Genomic DNA, 25,802 nt, shown 5'->3' with positions numbered 1-25,802 from the left:
TGCGGCATTGGTGTAGGCGCGCAACTCTCCAGTGCGGCCCGGCACCGTGCGAGTGTGGGCCAGTAACGCTCCGAAACGGCAGGTACCGCTCGTGACCAACGCTGCTAAGCACACCTGAGCTACAGGATGACGTCAAGACCTTGTAAGATCTGTAGGATCATGTTCTATACCGACTTAATGATGACACCTTAGATGCATTACTTCAAATAAGCTTCGACTGTATTGTGGTCATGTTTTGAAGTCTGTTTGCCGTCTGACACCTATAGCGGTCACACAGACGTCATTCAGATGTTCATTAGCTGCCATTACGAACAATATACCTATGATGCTAGCTTAGACACTGCTACTAGACTGAGTAATCCGATAGTGAGTGCAGACGCTTATAAGTGTCAGCCGCAGTGAAAGTGTTAACAAAGAATTTTGAAGAGGGGCGAGGGAGGGGGATGGGACCATAGGTGAATATTGATGAGGAAAAGATGCTTAAGGAACGATAAAACACTAGCAAAGGAAGAAGGGATGTAGTAGATGATAGAAGTAATCTGATGATTAAACACACACTTAGACTCATAGGTTTGCATTCTGAAGACGTTCCAAAGCAGACTTAAAAGTGGTAAATATCTTATTTATATCCCTACTAATCACTCAACAGCCCCTTGCGAGGTGGATTGCTTAGAAACAAAAAGCAGCACAGCTGTGTGATCATAACATTACCAAGAAAGGTTGGCACAACTACTTCATATGGGGAACAATGTAAAACTTCCCAGAGAGAATCTTTCACTCTGCAGTGAAATACATACCGTTTCAAACCTTCATGACAGATTAAAACTTTATGCCAGGCTGGGACACGAATCCCAAACATCGTCCTTCATGGGGAATGCTCTGGGTGATTGAGCTACCTGAGCACAATCTCTGGTCCTCACAGCCTGTATTCTGTGAGCACTTCCCTCCTACTTTCTAAACTATATGGGAGTTTGCCCCACTCAGCTGGTGTTTTAGGAAGAAAGGATGTTGTTGTTGTTATGATCTTCCATGTGAGATGTGGTTTGATGCAGCTCACCATGCTGCTGTATCTGGCACAACCCTCTCTATCTGAATAACTTCTGCAACCTACACTCATATGAACTTACTGTATTCGGGTCTCAGTCTCCCTCTTCAGTTTTTTGCCCCCCCCCCCCCCCCCACACACACACCAAATTGATAATCCCTTGATACATCTGGATGTGTCCTATCAACCTCCTTTTAGTCAAGATGTGCCATAAAGGTATTTTTTTTACAATTTCATTCAGCACCACCTCACTCTTTATTTGATTTACAAATCCAGTCTTAAGCATTTTGATGTAGCTTCTTATTTCAAAATCTTCCATTCTCTTGCTGTCTGGGCTACTTACCATCCACATTTCACTTCCACACAGATGCCTCCAGGAAAGACTTCCTAACACTTAAACCTATGTTTGATGTCTCTTCTTAAGAAACACTTTTCTTGCCATTGCCAGTCCATATTTCTTGTCGTCTCTGCCTTGGCCGTCATCAGTTATTTTACTGTCAAAACAGCAAAACTTGTCTACTACTTTGTGCCTCGTATTTCTAATCTGATTCCCTCAGCATCGCGTGATTTCGTTTGACTGGCTACATTTCATTACCTTCATTTTGCTGTTGTAATGTTTATCTCATATCCTCCTTTCAATATTCTGCCCACTCCATTCATCTGCTCTTTCAAGAACTTTGCTGTCTCTGTCAGAGTTACCATGTCATCAGCAGACCTCAAAGTTTGATTTCTCCTCCCTGAATTTCAGTTCCTTCTCCAAATGTTTCTTTCATTTTCTTTACTGCTTGTTCAAAATGTACAAATTGAATAACAACTCTCACTCCCTTCTCAACCTTCCATGCCCCTCAACATAAACAACTGCACTGTGGTTTCTGTTAAAGTTGTAAATAATCTTTCAGTCCCTATGTCTTATCCCTGATACCTCAGAGCCTGAAACAGTGTATTCCAGTCAAGAAAGGATATTGTGGGGAAATGGCATAGCCACACTCTGCTGTAGATTTTTTCTGGAACTAATCCCTTGGCTGTGGCTAAGCCATTTCCCTGCAGTATCCTTCAGTCCAGCATAGTCTGCAAGACAGCTTCCATGATGTTTGGAAAGAAAGAATGAGGTACTAGGCAGAATTTTTCTGTGAGGGTAGCTCACGTGTTGTTCCTGTGTACCTCAGCTGGTAACAGCATTCTGCAATTGTAATGACACCACAGCAGCATTCAAGCTTAGAGCCCCAGTCCAACATCAACTTTTAATCTGTTGAGGAAGCTTCAGTGTAGACTGTATGTGAACACACAAAACAGGAAAATCATTTGGTGTAGACGAGACGAAGGGAGCAGAACTGGGAAGCCTTGAGCACAACTTACAGCAGTTACCATTTTGAAAACGATATTCTCTCATTTCAGGGCACATTTGGAGGTGGTAGAACTATCAGTGAAGAAAATCTCTCACTTTAGTGTGGTAATGGATCGTGAAGTGGGTTGAAAGATTTGTTTGTGGACTAGGTTGAGGGGTCAACCATTTTTGGACCATATCATAACAGCGAATTGTTTTAAGAAATGTTATTAGCTTCTTTGATCTGAGGTGTAAAATTAAGTGATGTCATTTTTTTTTCCTTTGCCAGGCTCCAAATGTTAGATAAAAAGTCATGTCTAACACAGTCAGCCCCTGTGCCATTTTCAAGTGATCATTGTGTACAGATAACTTGGAAAATGCATGTAAAGCTCATTTATATCTGAATATGTACACAAATGTATCAGCTGCTCAAGAATATTCTAAAAACATCTCTCTCTCTCTCGGGGTGTGTGTGTGTGTGTGTGTGTGTGTGTGTGTGTGTGTGTGTGTTTACAGAAATACATTGCTTACTGTTAAGTAAATTTCACAAAATGTGCAGACAATTGACACATTTGTATACAGTGCCTTATTAATTTGGACTGGATTTTTGTTTTTCTGAGTTAATTGTGGATATTGATCATTTTTGAATGGTTGACTGTATGATATATGTGACTTGTCAAATAATGACAGCCAACTAAAGGAAAGATAATGCCCTCCATGATATGAAAATGACTGGCAACTGGTTCATCGTGAAATTAGATATACTGTGTCAGTGATTACAGGGTCTCAAAATAACTAGATAATAAAGTGAAATTGTGTGCGTATGGAATAATGGCCCAATAAAACTACCAGCTCTTTCTGTTCAGTAGTTAAGAATTTTCCCATTTCATCACTTTATGATATTTAAACCTATAAATCCAGTTACCAATTAAGTAAGAATGATTTATTTTTTAATAAAACTGCACATGTGCCTGGAAAATAGTTCCCACTGTGGGGTGCATCACTGATTGTTTCTTCTAGTTTGTGAATGGAACCAACAAAAGTTTTCTACACCTTAATGAGATATCATTGACATGTTGCTGCCAATAAACTAACCAGTTTACTACCTTTATTTCTTGTTCATTTGTTAACATCACTGCTTGACAATTGCTACAGGAAAATGAAATTTTCATATGCATCGTTATGTTGCAGCCACATATTTCCTTGAAGTTATTAGTACTGTGAAGCAACCTATCTCAATGATACACATAATAGCAGTACGAAGTCCAACTGAAAAGACAAACTTGATGTGTTGAATTTTTAACCCCAAGACACTGTCAGGGGTGAAGGAAGTTGTTGGTAGTGTTGTATTTAAGAGTATGGTGAGTACTGCTGTTGGAGTACCACTACATGGTGTCACTTGGGTGACAGTTGGTCAGCTTGAGATGAATTGGTGTCACCACATTTCACAATATACTCTGTTGAAATCCATATTCAGAGACCCGTATGGTGCATTCCACCGATTGCAACACACTGTCATTTTTTAAAGTGTGACATAATTGTCAAAAATGGGTGATACAGGATTGCAAAGGTATTTTTTCATTGTTTGTTAAATGACCAAGTTAGTTACACGCTGTGGCTGATTTCAGCTTTCTGTTGCAGCTGTCTTCTCATGTAAAAACAAAAGAAAAATATCTTCTGAGCATAAAAAGAATGGAAAATCCAGGATGCAATAACAATAATATAAAATGAATGGTGTGTGTTCCTCTTTTGCTGATGAAAGCTGTGGCTGAAAGCTGTGCCTGTCTAGGCACAATTAAAAAGACACTTACACAAAGCTTTCAGCCACAGCTTTCATCAGCAAAAGAGGAACACACACCATTCATACACACAGGCAGCATTCAGAAGATTTTTTTTGCTTAGATTTGATGATGAAGATGACTGCAGTGGACAGCTGAAATCGTAGTATGTAACTACCTTGTGATTTTTGATGTTCATTGAAGAATTTAAAAAAGCTCACTGTCATTTCCTAGTCGAGAAGGCTCACAGTTGTGGGCATCTGCAACATTCCCAGAAGAATTCTGGTTCAGTATAACATGCAATTGTTGTCACTGCTGGATGTGGAGAAAATGAGGAACATGTTCCCAATCTCCCGCCCCGGGGGCTCGCCACTCTTTGGCGGGTTCATGCTTGGCTACCACACGGCCCCAGCCTTCGCAGCATTTTTTCCCTTCCGTGTTGCATGTCTATCCTCTTGCTATTTTTTCCACTCCCTTGGGGAATATGTCTGGGATATTCTTGAGAATGTTCTGTATATTCTGTCGCTGATGTACAAATGGTCTCACATTTCTTTTTCGCTCCCTTCTCCTTTCTTTGTTTACCTTCTTCTCTCGTTCCTCCGCTTCAGCATCTTCTTCCCCCCTGAATGCTCCTGAAGACCGACACACGCACCTGACGCGTAACAGGTGACTGGGTAACGCATAATTCCCAGCCATGGGTCGACAGGTGGGGTTCGCACGTACCCCCTGGTGCAGGCCAGGACCAGGGAGAGGTGACTGCCAAGCTGTAACCTTCCCAAATTGTCAATTGGTCCCTCCGTCAGGCGTTCAGGAGGTGTGACCTGAGGTGTGAACACTCACCTAAGGCGGCTGTGCCCCCTTGTGAAGGGGGCCCCCTGTTGGAAGGAGCAGCCACCAGAGACACTGGCAATCATGGTGGGATTTCCTCACAATGAGTCAATCATCTTTCCACTCACCTTCAACAAAACGTAAATGCAACAAGGCCAATGATTCGAAGTCCATTCCTGCTGCACCACGGTTCCTCATGGTCTCACGTACTCAAGACTGTCTGTCCTTCACCACGGTAAATCCGTTTATTATTCAGAATGATGTAAATGCAATTTCTGGCCCCGTGATATGGTGCTCTCATTTACAAAATGGCCACTTCTGATTATCAAGCACAACAACTGCTTGCTGCCTTGCTTCTCCACAGTTACCCTGTTCGTGTCGAGGCCCAAAGAACTTTGAATTCTTCCTGTGGTGTAATTTACACCAGGCTGCTCGACGGCCTAACAGAGACCGAAATACAATCTTACCTCTGATCAGGGTGTCATTGCCGATCATCGTGTAATGAAAAAAAGTAGATTCCTCCTTAGCACCCACCTGAGCTGTCTTTCTCACCTTTGATAGAGTGGTGCTTCTGTCCACGCTCAAAGCAGACAATGACATTATCACGGTCCAGCCATACATTCTGAACCCGATGCGCTGCTACCAGTGTCATCATTCTAACCACACTACAACGTCATGTCGACACCCAGCGAAATGTGTCACCTGTGGTAGGGATGCGCACAAGGGCGATTGTCCACCTCCTCCTTCCCGCTGTATCAACTGCAATGGTGGCCATGCCGCCTCCTCTCAGTAGTGTCCAGTGTATCTTGAGCGGGCTGTTCAAGAGATCCGGGTAAAGGAAAATGTGCCTTATCCAGTTGCTCGTAAGTTACTGGTTAGTTGCAAACCCTGTGTTCTCCCGTCTGTTACCTATAGTTCTCAGAATGAGATTTTCACACTGCAGCGGAGTGTGCCCTGATATGAAACTTCCGGGCAGATTAAAACTGTGTGCCAGACCGAGACTCGAACTCGGGACCTTTGCCTTTCGCGGGCAAGTGCTCTACCATCTGAGCTACCCAAGCACGACTCACGCCCCGTCGTCACGGCTTCACTTCTGCCAGTACCTCGCCTCCTACCTTCCAATTCCCGTGTTCAAGTCTGAGTCCGGCACACAGTTTTAATCTGCCAGGAAGTTTCATATCAGCACACACTCCGCTGCAGAGTGAAAATCTCATTCTGGAAACACCCCCAAGCTGTGGCTAAACCATGTCTCTACAATATCCTTTCTTTCAGGAGTGCAAGTTCTGCAAGGTAAGCAGGAGAGCTTCTGTAAAGTGTGGAAGGTAGGAGACGAGGTACTGGCAGAAGTAAAGCTGTGAGGATGGGGCGTGAGTCGTGGTTAGGTAGCTCAGATGGTAGAGCACTTGCCCGCGAATGGCAAAAGTCCCGAGTTTGAGTCTCGGTCCGGCACAAATTTTTAATCTGCCAGGTAGTTTCACCTGTAGTTCTGTTCTTGTTACCCCTCGCTCCATGATGGACGTGGCTACGCTGATATGCAACCTCCAATTCAGCTCTGAGGTCGTGAAATCGCCCAGTGTCATTGTAGCATCACCAACCCCCCCCCCCCCTCCCGGCCCCCCTCACCCATCAAGTTGTGCAACAAGCCATCAAACTCTTGCCTCAAGGGGCGAAACCACCTTCATCTACCCAGAATGGCTCAAAGAAGTCCTCCAGAGGCAAACAGTCTTCTCCTTCGCCACCTCGAAGATCCTCTTCGATGGTGTTGGCACGTGATACCTTAGCCCGGCCAGCCTTGGTGTCACTGGTGTGCACCAACAACTGTTTTTTAGCGTTGGACTCTCCAGACCAACTGAACAAGCAAGCTGATGCTTATGTGGACCCATGGAGCACATCCTCCTACTTCTGTGCTCTGTAGCAGCTCCTCTTCCCCATCTGTCACCCGGCAGCCGCCGAGGTGACACCCTGTCTCATCATCATGACTCTCTTCCAATGGAACGTTTGTGGCCTTCAGTCCCACAAAGAGGATTTACAGCTGCTTTTAGTGTGGCAGCATCCCCTTGTACTCTGCCTTCAGGAAACGAAATTGCGCCCTCACGACCGCTTCGAGCTTTCACATTTCTTACCGATTCGTTTTGACCTTACCCCTGAGGTGGGCATTCCCTCTCATGGGGGCGTCGTGCTGCTCATATGGGATGACATTCATAGTCAGCCCATTTTGCCGACTACCAGTCTTCAAGTTGTGACAGTTCGCTTTCTCCTTCCCCACTGGATTTTTTCTCTCTGTACTATCTATGTCCCTCAATCATTCACTGTCACCAGGGCAGACTTCTTTCAACTTATGGGGCAGCTACCTCCCCTGTTTTTGCTACTCGGTGACTTTAATGCAGATCATTCCATTAGGGATTCTCCCAGGACCTGTCAGAGAGGTGCCCTCTTGGCTGACCTTCTTAACCAACTTAACCTCTTCTGCCTTAACACTAGAGCACCCAATTTCCTTTCTGACTCCTTGCACACCTATTCCCATTTGGCCCTATCCTTTTGCACTGCCCAGCTTGCCCATCGTCCATTCTTTCTGAGTCCTACTCGAGCGACCATTTCCCGTGTGCTCTCCGCATGCATGCCCAAATGGTGGCTCACTAAGGCTGACTGGCAGCTTTATCCCTCCCTGGCAACCTTCGAAGAACAAGATTTCCCCAGTTGTGAAGACCAGGTGGACTATCTCACGTTGTGTCCCAGTCCCGTTCACGGAGGCATGCCTCGACGCAATTCGTGCACGGAGACGTGCTCTCCGCATTCTTAACCGCCACCCTGCGCCGGAAAACTGCATTCATTATAAACAGATGCATGCAAAATGTCGTAGAGTTCTCTGGGATAGCAAAAGGACTAGATGGATTTCATTCACTAGTTCTTTAACAGTTCCTCTGTCATTTGGGCCAACCTCAGATGGCTCTCTCGAACCAAGATCCATTCCCCAATTTCCGGCCTGACAGTAGCTAACAATGTCGTCGTGGACCCTATTGCTATCTCCAACACCTTGGGCCGCCATTTTGCAGGAGTTTTGAGCTCTTCCCACTATCACCCTGCTTTCATCCATCGGAAGTGAATGGAGGAGGCTCGGGTGATACCCTTCTCTTCTCAGAATCATGAGTAATACAGTGCCGCCTTCACTATGCTGGATTTCAGACACGCTCTCAGTTCATCCTGATCCTCCACCCCAGGGCCAAACACGCCATCCACAGTCAAATGGTGCAGCACCTTTCTCTTGAGGGCAAGCACTTTCTGCTTAACACGTACAACCACATCTGGCTGAGGACACGTCCTGGACACTGGCCTGAAGCCACCATCCCACACCTAGGCCCGGTAAGGACAAAAACCTTCCTTCTACCTACCGCCCCATCTCTCTTACCAGCTATGTCTGCAAGGTGATGGAACATATGATTCATGCCTGGCTGGTGTGGTGGCTCGAGTCTCGCCATTTACTAACGAATGCACAGTGTGGATTTCGAGCACGTCGTTCTGCAGTTGACCATCTCGTTACTTTGTCCACCCATGTCATGAATGGTTTTCTGCGGAAATCCCAGACTGTGGCTGTGTTACTCGATTTGGAGAAGGCCTACGCCACCTGCTGGAGAACTGGTATCCTCCATACTCTTTACACGTGGGGCTTCCATGGGCGCCTGCCGTTTTCTTCAGGCATTTTTACAAGACCGAGTTTTCAAGGTGCTTGTGGGTTCTGCCTTGTTGGACACCTTTATCCAGGAAAATGGTGTGCCTCAGTGTTCCATCCTGAATGTCGTCCCCTTTGCTATTGCCGTTAACCCTATAATGGCCTGTCTCCTCCTGGGCATCTCCAGCTCTGTTTTTGTAGACGATTGTGCCATCTATTGCAGTTCTTCATGGACCTGTCTCACTGAGCGGCACTGTCTTGATCGTCTTCACTCCTGGAGCATCGACAATGGCTTCTGCTTTACCCTGACAAAACCGTCTTTACGAATTTCTGGCGGTTTCTCCCACCACCTCTACATCTTGAGCCTGTTGCCCTTCCATTAGTTGAAACTACGAAATTTCTGGGGCTCATGCTCGATAGGAAACTCTTGGACTTCCCCTGTGTCTTACCTGACAACCTGCTGTAGGAGATCGCTCAATCTCCTACGTGTCCTCAATGGTACTTCCTGGGGTACTGATCGAACCATCCTCCTCCATTTGTACCGGTCCCTCGTCCATTCGAAACTAGACTATGGGTGCTTTGTTTATGCATCTGCAAGCCCATCCCTCTTCCCGCTGTCTCAACACTATCCACCATCATGGCATTCGTTCGGCCACGGGCGCCTTTTACAACAGCCCGGTTGAGAGTCTGTATGCTGAAGCTGCTGAACTACCACTGTCCTACCGCAGTGACTTTCTCCACAGCAAATATGCATGCCATTTGTCTGCCATGCATGGCCACCCCACTATGCTTCCTCCTGTGATGATTCCTTTGATCATCAGTATGGGGCGCTACAGTGGCCTAACTTCACACTACCTTGAACTTTCCCAGTGGGTGTGAACCCTTCACCATCTTGGCTTCGTGAAGTGGCCTATGTTAACCTTGGCCTTCATTCGCTTCCCAAGGACACTACTCCAGCCTAGGTATATCACCCCCAGTTTCATGACCTTCGCGATAGTACCTTTGTCTACACTAATGGCTCTCGGACTGATCATAGGGTCGGGTGTCCCTTCGACATTGTCTCCTGTATCTTTGTGGCACACTCCTCAGTATTTACAGCCGAGCTCTGTGCTCAGACTCACTCAGTGCCCTCCAAAGTCTATGTGTGTTTTACACTCCTCATCCCTCAGTGCAGCGGGTCCAGGAAAACTGTCACTTGCTCACTCTTCATGGAGCCAGTGTCATATTTCTGTGGGTCCGTGGTCATGTCGGTCTGCCAGGAAGAGAGGTTTGCTGATGCTGCTGCCAAGGCTGCAGTCCTCGTTCCTCAGGCCGTGAGTACCTATATTCCCTCCAATGATCTCTTCGTTGCCATCTGTCAGGAGGTGGTGTCCATTTGGCGTTGCCAGTGGTCCTCCCTTCACGGGAATGAGCTTTGGCTTTTTAAGTTGGTCCCAGCACCTTGGGCGACCTACTGTTGGCCCTCCCGCCGGGAGAAGATTATTTTAACTCGGCTCCGGGAGAAGATTATTTTAACTCAGCTGCGTATTGGGCACTGCCTTTTTAGCCATAGTCATTTGCTGAGTGACGCTCCCTCACCACTTTGTACACATTGTGCCCAAATTTTAACTCTCTGCCACTTCCTGCTGGAATGCTCTTTTTTTATTTTATTTTATTTAACAATTTACGTTCCAGCTTGGGTTTGCCGTCTGCTTTATCAGCCGGTTTAGCAAATGAGGGGTGGGCTGTCGACCGCATTTTACTTTTTATCTGCTGTAGCAATATGGCGAAGGCCATGTAATTTTTAGTTTTGGACCTCCGTTTCTTTATGGTGTTTTTTAGCCCTTTTTGCATGTGCCTGTATTTAGCTGTCTCCTATTCTGTCCACTGGGACTGACTCCTCTGTGTGTTCGTGTTCTACAGTTTTGACTTGGGCGCGTATGACCCCAGTTGTTTTTTGAGCCGCAAAGCAAAGCAAAGCAAAGCAAATGTTACCAATTTAAGAGACACTGAAGCACAACAGTTAGGGTAGATGTGGAGTCCCCACAGTCTGGTTGGATGTTTTGACTAATTAAAAAAACATAACTACACATCTCCACAGAAGAGTTGGGAAAGGTGAACTGTTGTACAGGGAATGTTTTATATTTTTCTGGTAGAGTGTACCATTAATTTTTATGAATGACAACAATCATCTCAACAGAACTGACCTTATAGCCTGAACAATAAAATGTGATAACATGGAGTGAACATATAGCCAGGCCCAAACCCTCTAGAGCATCTGTGGGATGTTCTCAGAAGACATTCTGTGCAGAAAATTTTAACCTTGCATGTCGTGAGGGAGGAACACAAATGTACTGCCTGGTACTACCTATGTTAACAAAGGCTATAACACAATATGGAGTGGTTCCTTAGCAATTATCAAGCAGAGTATTTGTATGGAACATTATTAAATGCTGTTCTTTATCTTTTCAGCACTTTGCCATTTACGTCAACAATGCTGCTACACTATACCTGGGACCGACAGTTGCATGCTTTCTCCACAATTATCTGTTATAACCTGAGGTTGTGTACTCCATCAGAATTGTTTCCAATGCAGCTTTCTTTGTGAAAGCTAGAGTAAAGCTACAGTATATTATAAAAGTACAAAAAAAATCAACTACATGATGTTCACAAATAATCAAGGGCATACTATGTAGTAGCCACTTTATATTGTCCCGTAAAAGTAGTAGTACTACTCCTAAAGAAGAGATGTATAACCAGAGTTTACTTCTGTTTGTGCTGTTAAAAGAGAAAGAAGTGTTAGACTCTAAACCTATAGCAGACTATGCTAAGAAGTTAACATTGTTGAACTGTTACCTATATAACATCACAAGATTTTAGCCTCATGGAAATAGAAATTTATCTCTATTTTTATATATTGAAGGATAAAACATGAAGATTTGAAAGTAAATTGATATAGTTAAAGGAACAAGAGTATATCAGTGGCATATTTACAAAAATATCTTACGTATTCATTTGTCTTCCATTTATTGCACAAGTTCAGTTTCCATCTTTTTGTGCTGTTTTAGTAAGCACCCTAAACGAGGCCAGTTCACGTTTCTTGGAATTCAGTGCCGAATAGTCTCAGGCATGTCTGAAAAATTCCCACGTACTTCTTCCTTGCTTGTAATTTTGTGTGGATTGCACCTTCTGGTGGACACTGGCATATATTTTTGCTCAATTTGTAAGAATTGGGTGCCATCCATGACACTGACTGTTGTACTATCAGAGTATTGGGCAGGGCAAAAAGAAAGAAACAAGTTCACATAATTCAAGGAAGGTATGGCAGAAGACCAAACACAGAAATTCACACAAGATCTCTGGAATCTTAACTGATGTTACAGTCATTCAAAACAAGAAATGCATATCGCTAAATGTTATCAAAATTCTTGCCAAGCACAACACTTTACTGTATGTAGATTCAAAACCAGTAAGCATGAGATTTTTAATTTCAGAAATCATACAAGGGGGATCACCTCTGGCGCACCTGTGAAATGGAAGAACATCCATCTTCTTATCAATGCAATGATGAAGTAGGTGTTTTAATATCACAATTTGTGGTGACGTTGATGATGTGAAGAATGTACTGTCTCCAGTCCTCATCAAACTGTAGGATTAGCCAGTGTTGTAACATTTTAAGATGTTCCAGCAGTTCTGTTACATTCCATAAAAATAAATGGGCCATATACCATTCTTTATGACATTGCACTGCATATTGAATTTTGGCAGATCTCTAGGTTCTCCATATCTCATATCATGGTGATTTACTTTCCCTTTCATCTGAATTGTATCTTCACCAAAGAAACAAAATTATCTGGAAAACTCTCATCCTCCTTGTCACTGTGTTATCATTTTGTGTAAGGCTAATGTAATAACTTTGACTGACACAGCCTAAAATTAATTTGCTTATCAAAAAGGATACCACTCAAGTTTCCAGAGGAGCTGCATTATGCATCAGTTCTGCAGATTTTTTGTGTAGACTTCCCTGATTTATTGCTTACATAAAGCAGTGCATTGCACTTTTGTTTATGCATAGGTTTATGTCTCTTCACAATGTTAAAGAACCATCATTAACATCATGGCATAGAGCTGTAATTATAAAACATGCAGTTGGGGCTGTACAAATGCAACCAAATTCATTTTTGCTAGTTCCAGTACACATTATACTTGCTACAGATAATGTGTTAATTTCTCTCTCACATGATCATAGTGTTAATGTCAGAAGCACTCCTGTCATGTCAGTAGCATGCAAATTACAGATAAAGCTTCCAGAGGTTTTGTTTAGAGTGGTACTCTGTGCAATCTTCTGTTGTACTTACTCAGTTGTGATAATTGTTTCATTCTTCTTAACTGATCCTATGTAAAGACATCATTGTGGAACAGAGAGGTCCAATTAGATTCTATGCCCTGATACAAAACAACAAATTATCTGCTATTTTATAAATAAAACGAGATTGTTAGAACAGTGGTACTACTGGGTGCATCGTGTGGTTCAGTCTTTTGCATCTGGAGATGAAATTAAATGATGAGTACCTCTTTTTGCTGGTTTCTCTTCTGAAGAATTTATCAACATATTTTTATAAGTAGCATTAACAAATGATGAAGAATATACAATCTTCGTAATTTCTCTTGAAGGGAAGCCTTGTGAAACCCGTGTGTGGTCATGAAGGCTGTAGGTGTAGATACATTATTTGCAACAACTGCTAGGTTAGTAGTGTCTACATAGTAAATGGACCTATTGTTTTTTTAATACAATGAGGAGTTCTATATATATGACTATTTCATTGTTGGAATCATTATTTGATATGAACAGACATTTCTGCATGTTTCAAAGAAAATTGTTTAAGAGATGCATAAGATTTTAAAAGGTAAAGGAACCTTCACTTGTCTTTAAATTTTTCTGTGTGTGATTCTTGAAGAAGTGTGATTACTTTGTCAAAGTAAGGATTTGAAAGTTGATTGCTGATAGCTCTGGATTGTTGTTTGTATTGTGGAGGTGATCAGAATTGTAAGCTCTTGCCAAGTAGGGTGTGGCAATTTTACTTTGTCCAGTATATGTCTTTCATTTGTAATACAGAAAAATTTTCAGTTACTTGAAAATTCTGTCAGATGAGTGAAAGGTGTAATCTATGTACTAATGAGATGTACTCTCAAACCAAAGTATTTGTGAAGAGAAGAAAGAGCTAGCTTGCTTGCTATGTAGTTGTTTGTGTAAAGACACTGTGTTGAAGATACGTGGAACCATTCCATAATGCCTAGTCCTTCATAGTGTGTGAATTGCCGTTTTAATAGATTACTTTAAGCATTTTCTTAAGTTCCTTAAAATGTGATGATACTTTTGCTCTGCGCATTCATTCAGCTCGCTTAATATTTTCTTGGTTTTGTATCAGGCATTCTCTTATTGAAACATATATAATTTAGTGTTTTCCACTGTTGAAAAGTCAAATGTTTGTTGCAATTGGTTTTCCCAAGGGCCACATATTTATCACAACGGAGCACACAATTTTGTATCAATACATTCCTTTCTCATAGTGGAGAAACAGTAAAAGTGTTGCATATCATCAGAAATTGCTTCAGGATATTAATTATCGTGGTGATTAACATTTCACCACCATAATGGAATAATTTTGTAGTGACATCAGTTGTTCTCAAATCCTCAAGAGCTGTGCACTGTGCACAGGATGTCCCACATATTGTGTGCCATCATAATATTTATCCTGCATTTCCTGTTGCTACCTGTAACACTTCATCTACCATGGTATTGAAGCTACTATAATATTTACAACACCTTATACTGCTCTTTTACATGTAATGGCATCTGATAGCTTCTACAGGGAAGTACACAGTCAGTGTTTAAAGTGAAAACTCATCAAAAATAATCAGAAACATGCAATAAATTAACTCCCAGACTGTCGGGAACTTTCGTCATCAGAAAATGTAGAGGTGGGAAAAATGTTTAGCAGGTTGTATGATAGAGCAGTCATTAACATCTGAACATGGATAAATTTAAATTTAACAAATTAATCCAAAAGAAGAATTATTATCAGTGTACAAGCAAGTGAGCAACATGGTGTAAAGAGCTCTTATGGAAGCTATTGGCAGCCTGAGAAACAAGCAAAGTGTTCCTTCCCAACACTTGGTGGGTGCAGGGACACCAACAAGCATTTAACAGGTACTTAACATTTAAAGTGTAGCATGTTTCTGCATCTCTTGAACAAAAAATAACATTGCAAATATTAATAAATGCCATATCACCGCACACTTCTTTTCCTGAGCTTTCAAATGCCATTACCTCAGTAGATAATGTAATAAATAACTGTTCCATTACAGTTAGGTTTTGGGAATGAAGTCCTTGAACATTTTAAAATTTTCCATTTTACTGAATAATGGCCTTGAGGAACATCAATTGAAAGTCAACTTTTTCTTGTATCATGAACTGTGCCATTACTTTGTTAAAACTGAAAGCCTTCATGTTTTCTTCACATCTCCCCCCCCCCCCCCCTCCCACCTCCCAAAATGCATACAAACACACAAGTTAAATGAAGCCTGCCACTACAGTGCTAACAGCATTTCTGTGTGCTACCATCATCAGCACATACTACTTACACCAACTCTGCTACATACTTCATATTGATTTGTGGAAAGGAACTATTAAGTTAGCATATATAGCATAGGTTTGCAGAAGCTTCAGGTGAGCATATTAGTTACTCTATTTTAGCACAAGGTCTACATATTTTAATTTTTTGTGGTATCATGTTCCCCTTTTTATCTTGCATTATCGTATGTATAATTTTTAAGGCTTTGTGTAGTTACGTTACATGGCTACTGATAATTATTTCCATGTGGATATATTGCTCAACCTATAGGTTCATTTTGTGAAGTTCGTACCATGTCCATCTGTTTGGTCATAATAGTAATAAATTGATTTTCTCAACAAGGACTTACCTATTTCTCCATTAGCTACTTTGCTCTTTATGCATTGTATTTTTTACTATTTCTCTGTTGGAGAACCTGGTGGGTTCTAGTATCTAATTTTTTTTTATTTATTTATTTTTTTTTTTTTTTTTTTATAGAAGTCTGAATCACATCCTTGTTGCCAAATCATCTCTGGCTTGATGTTAGTTATTCACATATTCACTGTTGTCTAAAATGTAAGTATGAATCTTTGTCAGCTTTTGTTATATTCATCATCTTCCTTGTCTTCTGCCTGTACCCAGAAAACAAAACTAATGCAACTTGAGGACTTGTACATGATGAACAACTTCTGGACCAACACAGACTATCCCCAGCAACCTCATATAGCTGAAATACAGGAAACAAGTAGAACACATCATCTTTTCAAAAGGCAAATGCTGTCTATGGCTTGTTTCTTGAATTCCAAACTGAGACTGCATTGTGCCATTGGGTACATCTTGTGGCCACAAAAAGAAGTGGTACACAAATACATGCAGTAACGGGCAGATAAGTATTTTTTTTAATTATATATTTCAGCCTAAGATCACACAAAGGGAATCATCAACAGTTTCAACTTATCAAGTTTTCCTCAGATGATCTATTTAAAAAGAAAAGGGAGATAGCAATATTAGGAAACTAAATAATCGTATAATCCTACATAATTAACTGTAGCGTTCAGTTTAAACAGACAGAGTATATCTTATGAGTCACTCTTTGACATTCATGTTTGTATAGTTGTATATAGAAATTTTCCAGTATTTTACTATCCCCCTTTTTCCTATATTTTTAAAGAAATCATCTGATAATGACATAACAACAAGAGAAACTGCTAATGATACCTTTTAATTAGACAGATAAAAAAAATCTACTCACCAAGCGGCGGCAGAACACACACATAAGACTGTTGTGATTGGCAAGCTTTCGGAGTCATTGGCTCCTTCCTCAGGCAGAAGGGTGAAGGACTGGAGAATAGGAAAAGGGGTACATTTTGGGAAATGTCACCCAGAACTGCGAGTCAGGGGAGACTACCACACAGGAAGAGAAGGAAAGAGTCTTTCCTTCTTATCCCGTATGGTAAGTCTCCCTTGACCCGCAGTTCAGGGTGACTTTCCCAAAATCTATCCCTTTGCTTAGACCTCTCCAGTCCTTTTCCTTCACCCTTCTTCCTTCCTCTTCGATCTTTCTTCCTGAAGAAGGAGCCACTCGCTCCAAAAGCTTGCCAGTGACAACAGTCTTCTCTCTCTCTCTCTCTCTCTCTCTCTCTCTCTCTCTCTCTCTGTGTGTGTGTGTGTGTGTGTGTGTGTGTGTGTGTGTGTGTGTGTGTCCCTTGCCACTTGGTGAGTAGATTTATCTATCCAATTAAATAATTTTATCAATAATTGTTTTTGTTGTTATAATGATACTCTTTGTGTGATGTGAGGATACAACATATAATTAACATTTTTCAAAGCCAGTTAGTGTTTTACTAAGGCTCCACCTTGTATTTGTGTGTAGGATTTCAATTTTTTTTCCGACAAGCAAGGTGCATTTTATAGTACGTTCCTTAAATTTTAATTTATTTACAAATGACTTGTCTCGTTTTCATCAGTAGAAGTATTTATCCTTAAAGTATTTGTTCATTGATATGATGTTCTGAGTGTAATGGAAGCTTGTAATGCTGTTTTTTCTGTCATTGGACATTTGCACTCTGTTTGTCGTGTTGACTGCTACATTACCTTTACCATTAGTATTTCTACCTTTGCATCTGCAGCAAAGTGGTATTTAGCTCAACATCAGTATCTAAATTTTCACTAGGTGTGCCATCACAGTGCCACAGCAGAGTTGAGGAAATGCTCGTTTTATCACCTTTCTTTGATTCAAGAAATGTCACTCTGAGCAAAATACCTTCTGAATTACAATACCAACATTTCTTTCTCCAATTTATCTTCATTGAAATCTAAAGAGAATAGTGCGATGAACTTCTTTGCTTTCTGGTCCCTGGTAAGATCATAAATATTACACTTTTCCTGAAATTTGGTTCTACTACCATATTCTTCCTGCATATTTCCTCAGACAATGGTTCTTTGTATCAGCTACCCTTTTTAACTGAGGTTGGCAACGGCAGTCATTTGGATTGTAGAAATAATATATTGATTAGTCAAGATTTCGTAACACAACGATGATTATATTTATTTTAGTGAGAGGTTGTGACCTTACCCATAAAAAGTTTAGGAATAGTCTCGCCTGAATTTTTGTTCTCGTCAGTGTTTTAAAAGGGGAAAAGGAGCTTTTGAGGAACATGCATGCATTCTCCTCTCGTATTATTTTCACAGTAATTTCTCTCATCATGTTGGGGTCGTAAAAAAAAACCTGCTGTGGAGCCTATTTATGCGGTGGCAAGTTTATTTTAGCATTTTCCACTTTGCATTTGCTGCTTTTACTGGTAAAATTTAAATATGAGTTTTCCTCCCTTTACCAAAACAGTTATGGTTCCCACACAGCTTCTATTTATTACATGAATTGCTACAATGTGAAAGCACCACGGACTTTGTTTGACCCAGGTTTCATTTCCCTTAAAATTTCAAAGTCAAAAAGCGGTTTGCAGCTGCTAAAGAATATTCATCATCATGTTGGCTTTCAGTTTAGCATCTTAATGGTTAATACAAACTTTAATAAAATTCATGTTTGAATGTCGTAAATTAAGTTACAAACAGTAATTTAAGAGATAAAAGGGCTGTGCTTACAAGCAAAAATCAACAGCAAATTGAAATAATGATATGAACAGTGAAATCAGTCTTGAGCCATTACAACTGCAGCCCCCTCTCATTAATATTATAAGAAAGGCAGGAGTTAGACAAAATACACTTTTGTCTTCTATTTCTGCAAAGGAAACGATTACATGAAGGGGGGGGGGGGGGGTACTGTTTCTTGTAAGCCTGGCCCTTTGACATATTTGATAAGATTTTTAATGATAAATCTAACTCTTTCTATGCAGTGGAATGTGACTGACTAATAAGAAGACTGATTTTGTAGTAAGTTGTTTCCCTTGGTTTTTGGAGGAGAGAATTAGGAAGAGAAGATAATCTTTTCTCTGACTGGATGTAGCAGGGTCTGCACAGGTATACTATAAGAAATGCCACAAATTTTATGTGATAAGAGTGAGGCAGCTCCTCATTTGTCACTTGTGGTGCTGTTTGTTATGTAGATGTAGGCCATAAGTAACAGCTGGTACATGTATGTTAAAAAGAAGAAGAAATAAATGGAAACATTATTTTAATTTTCATTCTGTGTTTTTTTTTTTCTATTTTTGCTACATGTTTAGTTCAAGATTGTTTTCACATTTGTTCATATGTAACTGATTTGTTGTGAAAATAACTGCCTAATTACAAAAGAACACCACATACAGTCACACCAGTTCTGCTTATGTTAGAAGTGTGTTTTGCTAGTTACCTTATATCCACATGCACTCACAGTGGAAAATGTGCCATGATACACATCAAATGCCATCTCAACGGTGCAATGATAACATTGATTAAATTATACATACTATGAGGGGCCAACACTTACATATGGCAACCTGACAAGAAGTTAGTACATTGTTTCAGTTAAATTACATAAGCTACAAGTTATATTCAGAGCAAATGGCTTTTTTCCATAACTGACAGCTGGGATGTTATTTTCAATATTGTGTGTACCAGTAGTAAGGGCCACGCACATTTAAGTGCAGTTATCTAATGGTGTTTAACTTAGTATGAAAAAATTGACAAAACAATAGTTGATTGTATAAAAGTAAAATTTCTATTCAGAAATTTGTTAAATTTTGAATGAGACTGCTGGATGTACATGAGTTGCAATTCCCAGTACAGTGAATAGTAAGAAATTCTGAATCACAGGTTCCATCTTCAAGGGAGAAAAGAGGAAATGGTTAGGAGAAACTGGATGGGGAAAACTGAGGACAAGGAGGAGGAGGGCAGGGGGTAGAGAGAGCAATCGAAACCTATGCTAAGGAGGAGGGAAGAACCTGTGGTAATATTTATTTTGTTGTTTCTATGTACTGTACTCAGTGTTGCCTTTCATGAAGGTTAGGACAGGTCAGTCAACCCCATCTCTTCGTGGATAAAAAAAATAAACCAGATAAATACTGGCACCTATTTAAAGGCTGAGGAAAGAAAAATAGTGTGAACCAACCACTCTGATGAGAAAAGTAGTTTCATAATTGTAATTATTTTTGGAATAGGAGTAGCCCAGAATACGCATTATCACCCTACATTCAAATTTAGGTTTTACATCATTAGATAAGTGATCCAAGATTTGGATGCCAGATTAAATGTTACTCACAAGCAATCATTAGATTAGAAAATCTGGGATTTATTACTCACATTTTCCAGGTCTGTTGAAAGCCTGTTGAAAATGTAATAAACAGCAAAACACAAAACCTTTCTGTAAAATTTTAGCTAAAGGGCTGCCCAAAGGCAATTTTTTTTCTGTGTAGTGTTCACTGAATGAATGTTTCAATTCCTTAATCACAATTAGTGTAGTGTGTGCAGACTTAAAATCCTTAAATGAATCAAAAACAGTCTAGACAATGTCAACAATTTGCACAGTCAATTTGAAGATATATTTTTAAGAATCTGCATAATGTATCAAGAGAGCTACTCCAAAAAATTATTACACTTCAAAACACAGTGAAAATAAATAAGTTTTCAAATGTCAGTGAACATTATTCTTATGGTTGAAGAAACAGAACTCAAGTTTCTGCAAAAGATCTTGAATGATGTATTTCCAAGAGTTTAAAATTTTCAGTTCCGCTGTTTATTTGATCATATTTTGACTATAAAATATGGGATGGCATACAGCAAGTTATATTAATAAAAGTGATGTCAAACTATAGCCTCGCCTCTGTAATTTGTCACCACCTGCTGATGTTACATGCTATCATTAAAATGTTTTCCACATCTTTGACAATGACACTCGAGTCAGATAAAATTAAAAATTGTGTGTCATGTGTAGTGGTAGGTCATCAGTATACGTAAAGAAAAGCACATCACCCTAACTGTTTCCCATTTGTCAATCCTGGAAAACCCACTTCCCATTTTCTTGACATTTAAGCAACTGTTGAGCTTTTCTCCTTGTTTCATGATACTACAGTAATATAATCCACTACCTGCACAAACTGCCAAAAGAAAATTTTTAACTCAAGGGAAAAAATACAAATTGTGGAACTTATTTTCAAAGAATATCTCTCTCTAGCTCCACATTTTGAAGGGAAACTATGGCAGAGTTTTACACTTTAATTCCTAAGTGCATATCACATATATACGGAAGTTACCCAAGCTTTTGCTACTGACATAATTTTCATTAACATCTGCTATAGCGAAGCACAGCTAAAAATGCCGGTATGTGGTGCTTTCTACACAGGAGGAGGAGGAGGAGAAAGAATACTTTACAATGTTGTCTTATGTACTGACCCTACAAAATGTGCTCCAGCTGTTTATCTCCTAGTATTATTACGGCATGCTGTGTGTGGGAGCTACTTTTTTGCTAGTGATGCTACGTCAACAAAGTATGTTATTTTTTTCCTTTGTGTTCTCCATAATATACATTACAATGGCAAAATATCCTTTGCTATACATGCATTAACACAGAGTGAGGTGGCACAATGGTTAGACACTTGACTCAGGTTCATGATGATGATAGCTCAAATCCCCATCCAGCCAACCTGATTTGAGCTTTTCACTGTTCCTAAATCACTTCAGTTAATTACCAGAATAGTTTCTTTGAAAAGGGCAATTGATTTCTGTCTACAATGAGCTAGTTGTTGACAGAACATTAAACACTTACCTTCCTTCTTTCACTTGTACTAATGGGAGAAAAAAAAAACCACACGCAAAGTGTTCCACACACACTCCAAAGCGCTTACAACAATAGTCAGAGTGACAATACTAATTACTGTGTCATCTGCTGCATACATGTACATATGATCCACTTACTTAGTTGCACAAACTCTACCAAAAATGCAGAGCCTGACAAGGAGAGCCGAAATTGTGCATTTTAGGATCACCACACAAAACTCAATCACTTTTGTCCCAAAAGTTTGTGGGACCTCAACAAAACTGGCAATCACTATGATACACAGAAGCATGGGAGGAATGTTTAGGTGGAGATAACAATGTCTAGTAACTATAGACATGATGACCAGAATGAAAAGCATGGGATCATTGATCACTGTAAATGTTTCTTCAAAAGAGTTTTGCAAATAATTATTTTCTATCACCATTCAACATTAGTAAATAAATCTCCACTTATTTTCCACCTTCCATGCACAACACACAAGAAAGCAGTACCTGCTTTTGCTTTCAATTCTAGTTGGATAGCTTCTATTCAACTAAACTGTATTGTTTACTAGGTTACATAAAACCACTGTAATTTGGTGGAGGTGGAATAAACTGTCACGAAGAAGTTACAGTAAGTAACTTTGTTTTGCATAGCAACATAGGCTTCGCTTGCTATGAGATGTGAAGCGAATGCAAATCTGTTTGTGAACAGCCAATCTTAAGTAGTGAATGAGAAGATAAAAGCAGGTAGCAAGTTTTTTAGCCTTTGATTATAATACAACTTCTCAGGTACCAATGGCAGCTTCTACAGAACTGTAAAATGTATTCACTTTGTTGGCAAGTATTTGAACTACACTCTTGCAACCCATTATAACCACAACGTCAAGCTGCACTGTATGGGCAGAACCTGAACTCCTCTGACAAAATTTCGGATACTGCTCAGTGGTATTTTCTGAGCATTTTGGTAGAAGGTACCCTAGTCTCTGGTGGCAAGTTGCAGAGTAACTGAGGAGTGGTCTCCCCCCCCCCCCCCCCCCCCCGCCAAACTCAATACATGCAAAAAAAAATTTAAATTGAGTGATGTGTGGAAATGGTGTTATATTGACATTTTACATCAACCCTGCACCAAGTTTTAGCACAATTCAACCACTACTACGTGTACAAATACTCCAAATCACAAGGTTTTAGCAAAACACAATATATGTATTCTTACAGTTACAGCAAAAGACCACAAATGCAATATAATTACTCTCTCGTGTCTCAGCTCTCTTTCTACAGCAAACAGTTAATAATAATAGAGTACACTAGTTCTTTAAGCAATGTTACTCATTGTTGTAGCAGTATTTACTGGCAGGAATAGTGTTGCAACAACACTACATTGTTGTCAGAACACCTGCAGCGTACTTTTAGGTAAGTATTGACTTGACATTAATATTTCTTCACCTCTGTGTAGAGTAGTGGACATCCAGAATGTAAAAAGGAAGAAAACAGTGACAGTGAATACCATTAAAAAAAGGAATTATGAAGTTGGGCCTATTTATGGCTGTTGCTTTCCACGGAGTATCTGATCTGGAACGTCAAAGGATAGGTTATCCTATCTAGCAAGCGGATTGCATGGAGCAGGATGGTTGCTGGAGGGGGAAAGGGGAGAAGGCAACAGAATAGGAAAGAATCTTTAGGAGATAACTATTGCCATTAAGAATGAAATTAAAAAAAAAATTGCGAGAGCCATCATGGTAAGGGAAAGTCTACAAGAGGTTTTTTGCATTCGGATCTCACATTCAATAAAATGTTCAGGAGATTCTGTGAAGAGAGAAAGAATTTAGGAATGAAACAATGCTCCTTATCAAAATACAAACATATTTTACAAACATATGAACTATCATTCAGGACACCTCATAGTGATACCTGCTCCACTTGTAAGGTTGGTTTAATGAAAATGAAAGCAGAAATATGTCTGCAGAAAAAGAATGAACTGCGAACTAGATCCCAGGTTACGTAAAGCTTGTGCATATTCCAAAACGTATCAGTCAGTGATATTTTCCATGCTAGACAAGTATGGTTATAAAATCTGTGCATCATGATCCCAAGACTTCATACTTAGTGTTTGGTAGAACTGAGAAATCTTACAGAAAAAAGAAAGCATCTTGTCTCCTAAAGGATGCTGTGAAGTTTTAGAATAGCATGGTACTCTCATAGTTCTAAACACAGACTGGTCTGCTAAAAATCTAAAAGATAGTCCACAGGAAGTACTAAAATCCAAGTTACCATTCAAAATGAACAGCTAGCATGTCATCTCATACAAGAAAGCAAAGAAAATTGTTAATATGTTAGTGATACATACTATGGAGATCCAGTACAGGCAAACACCCCGAGACGGAAGAAGCCATATGGGCCAACAGTACGAACATCCGCTCTTTTACCACAACAAAATGTGGTAAGTGAAGAAAGATGAGTGTGTCTTGCTAAAGTATTCTGAAATTCCAGATGATGCGAAGGAGTTTACAAAGATGCCCGAGATGAACAATGTGTCTATGGAAGAGGAAAAAACTTTACAATAAAAATGTGATTGTAACATTTAATACTTTTTGTGTTATTCATTAATATGTTGAATAGCATTGGTAATAGTGATATAAACTAAACAATTTTATGTTAAAATAGTTATTATTGCCATTACTGTAGTATGTCACTTAACTTATAACTGGAAAAATCACACCGGAATATATTGTTATAAAAATTAAATTTAAATATATTACATTACAATGATTTATTGATGTCAGTGAGATCTAGTAGTCGGGTAAAAATTCAAATCCTCAATCTGTCTAGGTGAAAACACAAAAGCTCAATTTATGAAAAACTGTATCTGTTGTATTTATTGAGCTTTGAAAAAAAATTCTTCTCAATTACATTATTTTTTATTACTAACATCTTGTATTTTTTTTTCTACCTGTATTACACTTAAGTTACACTCCTGGAAATGGAAAAAAGAACACATTGACACCGGTGTGTCAGACCCACCATACTTGCTCCGGACACTGCGAGAGGGCTGTACAAGCAATGATCACACGCACGGCACAGCGGACACACCAGGAACCGCGGTGTTGGCCGTCGAATGGCGCTAGCTGCGCAGCATTTGTGCACCGCCGCCGTCAGTGTCAGCCAGTTTGCCGTGGCATACGGAGCTCCATCGCAGTCTTTAACACTGGTAGCATGCCGCGACAGCGTGGACGTGAACCGTATGTGCAGTTGACGGACTTTGAGCGAGGGCGTATAGTGGGGATGCGGGAGGCCGGGTGAACGTACCGCCGAATTGCTCAACACGTGGGGCGTGAGGTCTCCACAGTACATCGATGTTGTCGCCAGTGGTCGGCGGAAGGTGCACGTGCTCGTCGACCTGGGACCGGACCGCAGCGACGCACGGATGCACGCCAAGACCGTAGGATCCTATGCAGTGCCGTAGGGGACCGCACCGCCACTTCCCAGCAAATTAGGGACACTGTTGCTCCTGGGGTATCGGCGAGGACCATTCGCAACCGTCTCCATGAAGCTGGGTTACGGTCCCGCACACCGTTAGGCCGTCTTCCGCTCACGCCCCAACATCGTGCAGCCCGCCTCCAGTGCTGTCGCGACAGGCGTGAATGGAGGGACGAATGGAGACGTGTCGTCTTCAGCGATGAGAGTCGCTTCTGCCTTGGTGCCAATGATGGTCGTATGCGTGTTTGGCGCCGTGCAGGTGAGCGCCACAATCAGGACTGCATACGACCGAGGCACACAGGGCCAACACCCGGCATCATGGTGTGGGGAGCGATCTCCTACACTGGCCGTACACCACTGGTGATCGTCGAGGGGACACTGAATAGTGCACGGTACATCCAAACCGTCATCGAACCCATCGTTCTACCATTCCTAGACCGGCAAGGGAACTTGCTGTTCCAACAGGACAATGCACGTCCGCATGTATCCCGTGCCACCCAACGTGCTCTAGAAGGTGTAAGTCAACTACCCTGGCCAGCAAGATCTCCGGATCTGTCCCCCATTGAGCATGTTTGGGACTGGATGAAGCGTCGTCTCACGCGGTCTGCACGTCCAGCACGAACGCTGGTCCAACTGAGGCGCCAGGTGGAAATGGCACGGCAAGCCGTTCCACAGGACTACATCCAGCATCTCTACGATCGTCTCCATGGGAGAATAGCAGCCTGCATTGCTGCGAAAGGAGGATATACAATGTACTAGTGCCGACATTGTGCATGCTCTGTTGCCTGTGTCTATGTGCCTGTGGTTCTGTCAGTGTGATCATGTGATGTATCTGACCCCAGGAATGTGTCAATAAAGTTTCCCCTTCCTGGGACAATGAATTCACGGTGTTCTTATTTCA

At 41.0% G+C, this 25,802-nt stretch overlaps 1 protein-coding gene across 1 annotated transcript in view; it reads left to right on the top strand.

The window, feature by feature from the left end:
• Positions 1-18,876, top strand: part of LOC126424783 (zinc finger FYVE domain-containing protein 1-like) — a 101,921-nt gene extending 83,045 nt beyond the window's left edge. Inside the window, exon 12 of the mRNA XM_050087551.1 lies at positions 11,094-18,876. The gene's annotated coding sequence lies outside the window, so the exon portion shown is untranslated. The remainder of the gene's footprint in view (positions 1-11,093) is intronic.
• The last annotated feature ends 6,926 nt before the right edge of the window (positions 18,877-25,802 follow it).

The sequence above is a fragment of the Schistocerca serialis genome, chromosome 10 (assembly GCF_023864345.2).
Source record: "Schistocerca serialis cubense isolate TAMUIC-IGC-003099 chromosome 10, iqSchSeri2.2, whole genome shotgun sequence".
Lineage (NCBI taxonomy): Eukaryota > Metazoa > Arthropoda > Insecta > Orthoptera > Acrididae > Schistocerca > Schistocerca serialis.
The sequence above is the reverse complement of the archived record's forward strand: the minus strand, read 5'-3'. Positions and strand labels throughout refer to the sequence as shown.